At 36.3% G+C, this 7,974-nt stretch overlaps 1 long non-coding RNA gene across 1 annotated transcript; it reads right to left on the bottom strand.

The window, feature by feature from the left end:
• Positions 1 to 5,138: 5,138 nt before the first annotated feature.
• LOC120898038 lies at positions 5,139 to 5,608 on the bottom strand. Its single transcript, XR_005738611.1, has 3 exons — positions 5,534 to 5,608; positions 5,389 to 5,478; positions 5,139 to 5,326 (listed from the first exon to the last, which is right to left on the bottom strand). It is a non-coding gene; the product is annotated as an uncharacterized LOC120898038 (long non-coding RNA).
• Positions 5,609 to 7,974: the final 2,366 nt, after the last annotated feature.

The following is a 7,974-nucleotide window of genomic DNA, read 5'->3' as shown; positions in this document are numbered from 1 at the left end:
ATTACGTTTGCAAGAAGCTGTGTCAGGGATCTTGGAGTGCTCCTTGATGAAAAGTTGAGCTTTCACGACCAGCTAGAGAACGTAGTCACTAAGGGAAACCAATTGATCGGCTTACTAATACAAATTACACGTGACATCACTGACCCAGTCTGCATCAAGACGCTGTACTGCGGTTTGGTGCGATCAGTGCTGGAATACGCTTCGGTAGTATGGTGGCCATCAGCTCCACGCCCGCTGGCCCATTTGGAGTCAATCCAGCGTAAGTTCACACGGTTTGCCTTGCGCTTCTGGAGTGTTTAGGTTGATTATGCCGGTCTTTGTGCGCTCTTAGTCCTCGAATTTCTGAATCAGCGACACTGCAACGCCCAGAGACTGTTGCGGGACTCCTGGACAATCGGGTCGACTCACTGGCGCTTCTATCTAGGCTCAACATTTATGTTCCGCCGAAGTCGCTCCGAGCTAGATCTCTACTTGACGTGGAGGAGCGTCGCACACGCTTTGGCTCCTCTGATCCGTTTCTTCGTATGTGCCGTGAGTTCAACGTTATCCGTGATCGTCATCAATCAGACATATCGCGTGCCGAGCTACTAAACAATACCCGTGACGTGCGTCCTTCTACGTCCTAATTTTATTGACCTATGACTAAACGCATACATGTATTTTGCGAAAATGTCAAATATTATGCATAGTGTTAATGCTTTGAGAGGGTCATGCGGTCCGTTGAATTAAATAAAACAAATAACAAATAACAAATAAGTGTTTTTCCCTGCATCAGAAAAATAATATATTACTGTGAAGTTACATATACATTTATTATTACACATATAAACATTAGATTTTATGCATCAAACTTTTGAGTAATTGCATATTTTTTTAGAAATAATATAAAAAATCGACTGGTTTGTAACAATGTGTTACATTTAAAAATTAACAGCTATTTCATTATAGTGTCGGATCCCTCAAATTTTCACCATTTATCTGGCCTTGAAAAGTAAGTTAGAATAAGTTATTCAATAGAATGTTGTTATTTCATGTGCGTATTAAACAACCTAATTTAACAAAATTAGTTCTGAAAGTTAATACAATGGCTATATTGCCGGGATTTTTTCCGATACCGGCCTTGTTTTTGCAACAGCATAGCCCAAGAGTTTCCTCATCGTTATTTGAAGGCACCATTACGTTCCACGGTTTAAAGAAACATCAAAGTTAACACAAACCTAGTGTAATGCATAACAAAAAATAAGTGTCTAAGTTAGGGTGGCCGTGACTCTGAGTGATTCATGATTGTCTTCAAGATTGGGCCGAAAATGAAGAAAGCACGCATTTGAGATCGGTTTGAAGTATCTTATGTATCTTAACTTGAAGAGAAACTGGGAGTTTGCGGACACTCCAGAATCCGTAGACATCCGGTAGATTCTACCGGGCATTAAGTTGTCCCTAATAAAATAAAGAAAATAAATAAATAAATTAATAAATTTATAAATAAATAACTGAATCGATTTCTTCCAACATGATTCTTGATAATGATTCTTACAACATATACCGTAGTGATCGTAGCTGGTTAAACAATGAACTTTTGCGTGGGGGTGGTGTACTACTTGCATGTTCCAGTCGATATCCTTTTGTGGCACTTAGCATTAATGACCCCACGCTTGAAACTTTATGTATCCGTATTTCTTTTTCTAAGTTTCGTCTTTATGTAGGGATTGTTTATTCACCACCGTATCGTTGAGCAGCGACCGCAACTATTTAGAATCCCTCTCTGCTTTCATCAGCGTTGCATACATGCAAATGAAACCAAAGAATCATCTTATCCTTCTTGGTGACTTCAATCAACCTGCGTTAGAGTGGTCACCTGCAGCCGCAGTAAGGTCAGATTCATCTTTACCTATAAGACATTATGTGCCACATATCTCTCCGCATTCATCCAGTTCCTGCTTTTTGGATATGATAAATTTGCATGAACTCTATCAGCTTAACGGGGTGCCCATTACCATTTAAATGATTATCTTGACCTGGTACTCTCCAATTCTGCTGCTGCTGCTTCCTGTTCTGTGTATCCTGCTTCGTCACTGCTCCTGCCCCAGGTTGCTAATCATGGTGCTCTAGAAATTGCGTTACCTTCTTCTTTATTTAGGGCTATTAGGGTTAGGAATGTATGGCCTTCTGCTCCTCATTCATTAAGTGTTCGTTATAATGTTTGTCTCACAGACTATCATAAACTTAATTCCATTGTTTCTCGTTCCGACTGGTCTTTTTTATCAATGTACATCGGTCGACGAGGCCGTCCAATCGTTTAATGCTTTGTTAACCTCTGCACTCCTCTCTTATACACCTATGTTTTGATCGCCTCCTAAACCTCCCTGGTCCTATCGTACTTTTCGCACCCTGAAAAATTATAGAATGAAATATCTTAGCAGGTATCGTTGGGCCGATCTGCATACAACTTTCGTTTATTGTTACGCTGCCTCTGCGCATCGATTATACAACAGGGCTCGTTTTAGGCATATATGAGTAGCCTGCAATTGCGTTTTCGTTCTGATCCAGCATCCTTTTGGCGATTTGTTAGTTCACGAAGAAGGTGCAATGCGTTACTTAATGAAATTGTACTTGATTCTCAAACTACCTCTACTCCTGTAGAGCTTTGTGATCTCTTCTTTGCTCATTTTTCCCAAATATTTGAGCCACCTGTAAGTGACCCTGACCTTCTTGAAGGTGCGCTACTTTACACGCCAGCGAACTTAATTAATCTTTCTGATATTTCAGCTCAGTCGTACAGGTGTTATCTCTCTGGGTCTTCCTGTTCTTTGGAAATCCTGTTGGCTTTTTCCAGTGCACAAAAAGGGATGCCGTAGCATTGTTTCAAACTATCGTGGGATAACCCAAACTTGCGCCACAGCTATAACTTTTGAGCTATGTATCTTTCCAACCATATTTCATTGTTGTAGTTCCGCTATTAGCTCTAAACAGCATTGGTTTATGCCTGGTGGTCTACTTCAACTAATCTCATGTCTATTGTTACCAATATTTTTAGATCTTTTGAGGCCGGTACCCAACTTGATGCAATATACACTGACTTTCGCGCTGCATTTCATAGTTTAACTCACTCTTTATTTTTAGCTATATTGTCTAAACTTGATTTTCTGATGGCATTATTTGCTGGTTGTCCTCATACTTAAGTAATCGATCTTGCAGAGTTAAAACCGGGTCGTACTTATCTGAAGAGGTTTTTTGTACGTCAGGTGTCCGTCAGGGTTGTGTGCTAAGCCTTCTTTTGTTTTCTTTATTCATCAATAATGTTTGCAATGTGTTACCTCCTGATGGTCATCTCCTTTATGCGGATGATTTCAAAATCTTTTTACCTTTGTCTTCTTCTTCTAATTGTTTGAGACTTCAGCACTACCTCAATGGTTTTGTTTATTGTGTAGTAGGTTTGTCGCGCACTTTTGTTTATCAGAACCGTGTGCGGTAAGCTGATGCGCGGAATGCAGAAGAAGAGTGCAGAAAGAAGCGGGGTATCGAGCGAGAACGTACCGTAGGTTAGTTCAATTGCGATTGTGTCTTATCGTTCGCTTGCTACGTTAGGATGGTCAAGTTACAAGCTTTATTTATAACCAATTATTTTCTATGATGACACACTTTGTCATCCATATATTGTTATATATTTATATTTTAAACTGACCTACTTTCTTCTGATCGTCTGTCGAGTTTCCTGTTATGTTTTTGTGGATAAAGACGATCGAACGTTATTGTTTATTAATGGGTGTTCTTTTTGGGTTACCCTGGGCAATTGGTTTTGCAATTGCGTTGACGGTTTTATATTTCGTAAGTGTTTATGTTTATGGGTGGTTATACATTTCGCAATGTTCTCGATATGATATCTAATTACGATATTGATCGGATTGTTATGATTACTTTGTTTAAGTTGGATGTGACCTACTGTTAGCAGTAAATCTGCTACAATTGGTGTTCATCCAATTTACTTCGCCTGTGTCCTGAAAAGTGTGCTGTTATTTCTTTCTCTCACTCTCTTTCTCCTATTTTATTTAACTATACTCTCTCTAACTCGTCCCTCTCTCGTGTTATGTCCATCCGTGACATTGGTATTATACTTGACCCGTCGTCTTAAATTTAAATTTAAAATTTAATTTAAATTTTTATTTAGAGATCAAAGCTGCCTTAGAAACCTTTACTGTGCTCTGGTAAGGCCTCTTCTTGAATATGCTAGCATCATTTAGAATCCTCTCACTATCGATGGCTGTTCAAGAATGTAAAGCATTCATCGCCTCTTTACCAGGTTTACTTTTCGTCGTTTGTTCGGTGCTGCCTCACTACCTCCCTATGAAATGCGATTGCAGTTATTAAATCTTTACTCTTTAAGCTTCCGTCGCCAAGTGTTTCAAGCTTGTTTTATTAGTGGCTTATTACTTTCTACTTTTGGTGCTCCTGATTTACTCTCGTCCATCATGCTGTATGTTCCCTCTCGTTCTCTTCGTTCCCATGATCCTCTGTCAATTGAAACACGTCACACTCTTTATGCTTTCAAGGATCCTCTTCTATCTTGTTTCAGGTTGTTTAACCACTTGTACTATCTCTTTGATTTCGACTGCTCTCTTAACTCTTTCCGTAACCGTATTTTTTCTTCTAATTTTCTTTGATTTTTCTTCTTTGTTTTCATTTACTCTCTTTTGTCCCTAAGATTATCCAGTTTTTTTTTTTTGCTAGCTCAGTACTAGTTTAGTTAGGCTTAGTATTTTATGATTGATTTTGTTTGTTTGTTAGCTATTAATTAATTTTTATGTCTGCATTATTTATCCTTGATTGCAGATATTGGATTTAATAAATGAAATGAAATGAAATGAAATGAATTATTGAATAAAGGAATAACTAAATATAAAATCTATAAAAAAATTAATTTATTAGTTTATTAATCAATAAATATTTTTTAAATTATTTATTAACGTATAAATAAATGAGTAAATAAATAAATTAATAAGTTAATAAATAAACAAATATTATTTAATAAATAAATAAAACAGTTATCGCAAAGTACGACTCGCGAACAGTAGTTGGCTTGTTTTCCCTATTAGAATAATCCAAAATTATTGGTAACTACAAAAAATTTACTCTTTACAAGCTGTTGTATACACCTGCAATATACCAATCAACCTCGACAATACGAAATAATGTAATATGAAATAAACAATATGTGGTGTTCAAAAATCGAACCACCTTTGAATATACCACAAATTAACGAACATGTCTGTACAATCCATTACATTACTTGAATTAAAACGATCAAATAAGAACATGTGGAAGCAATTATCTGAAAAGAAAAATAATAAACTATTGCTCGCTCATAATGACCATGCATTAAAACAAACTTACCGTCATAACTAGACTTCGATCCAGATCAAAATAACCATATAAGTTAGTGCTATCCAGAACATTACGCACAATCAAAGAAAATATTGTCACCTACATAAAAAAAAGTAATTTTGATTTCAGCCGTAAAAAATTACATGGTACTTACACTTTTGTGAATTTCGTCATAGAAATTTTTGTGCAAATTATTTCGTTCATAGCTTTCAGCTATTGCAGACACACAACGAATAATTTCTACTGAATCTTCGATCTGCGAACATGCAATGCAATATTTTAACAAACGTAATTAAATAAAATCATAAATCGTTAAGGATTACGATAAGCGAGGCATGTGTCAATGGAGCATACTTTACTATTTACGTTGGCGATCATATCAACCAGGAAAACGATCTGTCCTGCACTTGCGATAGCCGATAACATTGGAAAAAGCGTGTCATTTAAATTTGCTGAAACACTAGTTGTACGCGACATTTGTCGATAACATAAGAAAAGCTGTCACAAGAAAACACAAAGTTATGATATTAAAAATTACCATATTTGAAATTTTCATGATTTTTTTCCCTATAATTTTATTAAAATGGAAGGTTATTTTGACTGTACACTTGGAATAAATAATCTTTATAACCATTCCGCGTAAGGTGCATGTGGTGATTGTAGTGAAACTTAATGGACAATATATCTCTCAAAATAGACAAAAAAGATATTCTCTTTCCCAGCTATTGGAAATATATTGTGTATTTCTGTATTTCTGTTGTATTGCCTTATTTCACGTCTATAACCGCAAGGCCAGACGTGGTGAAATATACAGTGAAATGAACAATTTGACTGGTGAAATATCTGTCAGATAACAGCAACCAGCTGATGTGCAATATAAACAAATAACGTATATAAAATCGCAACTAAATCCATTAAAAACTTCGATATGAAGTATTTCGTTAATTTTTAGTCAACAGTTGCTTTACAGTTGCTTACTAACCGCGCTTTACTGTTGGGCTTCTTGGACCATGTTGGAAACATTTGTAAGGTTCCAACATCTGTCAGACCAGGCGATGTTTTGATCCGGTTTCAAAACATATAAAAAGGGAGAAAAACCGCGAAATCAGCCCTTAACGACAAAAGCGAGCAAGTGTACAAACGATTATAAGAGAGAGAATAAAAAAACACTAATTTTTTGGCACTGCGTTGAAGTAGCCTAAAGAATTTAATTCTCTCACTTTTTTACACGGGAAACTAACGTTTTCCAACAGACTATTTCGCTTGAAAAATAGCGACTGTTGCAGCATGTACAAACTATGAAACAGAAGAGCAAGCCCTCTAACCAGGCTACATTGATCAGCTTATTTTTTCTCTCTTCTTTCATTGAACATGTTTGCACACTTTCTTTTTCGCTCTACTTACAGGGTTTCCACGATTTATTAGTTGGTTCCCATAATTTTTTGGTTGATTCCCATAATTGTTTGGTTGGTTTCCATGTTTCTTGGTGTGTTCCCACGATTTGTTGGCCGTTTCCCATTTTTTTTGTTCAATAGTATTTATATCCAATCGTTCGATACCAATAAATTTTGCGAACCAACCAAAAATATATGGGATACGATGAATAAATTGTGAAACGAGCCCAACAAATTATGGGAGCTGACCAATAAATCGTGGAAACCCTGTATGCTATTGCACTTTTGTTTTTTTATTCATTATTCTTCACCGTTTTCCTTTTTTTAGCAATTAGCCAGATCAATCAAACAAATAGTTATCTATCTAATTTTTGGAGTACAATAATTATCAAATAAGAGCAGAATAAATTAACATTATTCAATTCAAGCCGGCTCTAAATATTATTTATTTATATTAGAATTTTATAATTAGATTTTAAACAGAACAATAAAAGCAACAAGCCAGGGACGCATAATAATATTTTTGAAAGACATTTACGGAGTCTGTCACCAGAAGTGAATAATGAATTGATCTCTGAGGGGCAGCAAATTAAAACGGGATAAAAAAGAGTTATTGTGTTATTTTTTGCGAGGTTTTTTAGTATTTGCCTGTATACTGGTATAAAGAAAGAGATATGTTTCAGAATTTTAAAGGTGAGTATGAGAGAACATGATAGTAAATGTGGGAAATAAAACCATGCTCCCTTACATCAGGATTAGTTATGCGAAAAATGTAGTTTTCATCGGAATCGATTCTGCGCTATGAACGATTCATACTTCACAAGGCCCGAATAAAAATGACAGTGCCTAATTGAGGGTTTACGTCACCCGAAAAAGTATTTACGGCGACCGATAACGCTTTGACGACAACCGATTAGCTAGGTAAACCCTGTACTAAACCTTCTAAACCTGCTGAACTCGTATGAGCCTACCGACCCGGAGCGGATGACATGTGGATGGCTTCGACTAGGTAGGATCGGGTCAACCCGCCCATCACTAGACGGTACTGTATATGGTACTGTATATTATGTGTGAAAAACGTGTTATGCACGACAATGTAATTAAATTAAGATTTAATGAAAACCATTAGGAGTTGTTCTGTCTTATTACAAGCTAAGTACAAGTTATATTTACGTTACACTACTCTTGTAGAATAATCCTT

The sequence above is a fragment of the Anopheles arabiensis genome, chromosome 2, assembly GCF_016920715.1.
Source record: "Anopheles arabiensis isolate DONGOLA chromosome 2, AaraD3, whole genome shotgun sequence".
Taxonomy (NCBI): Eukaryota; Metazoa; Arthropoda; class Insecta; order Diptera; family Culicidae; genus Anopheles; species Anopheles arabiensis.
The sequence above is the reverse complement of the archived record's forward strand: the minus strand, read 5'-3'. Positions and strand labels throughout refer to the sequence as shown.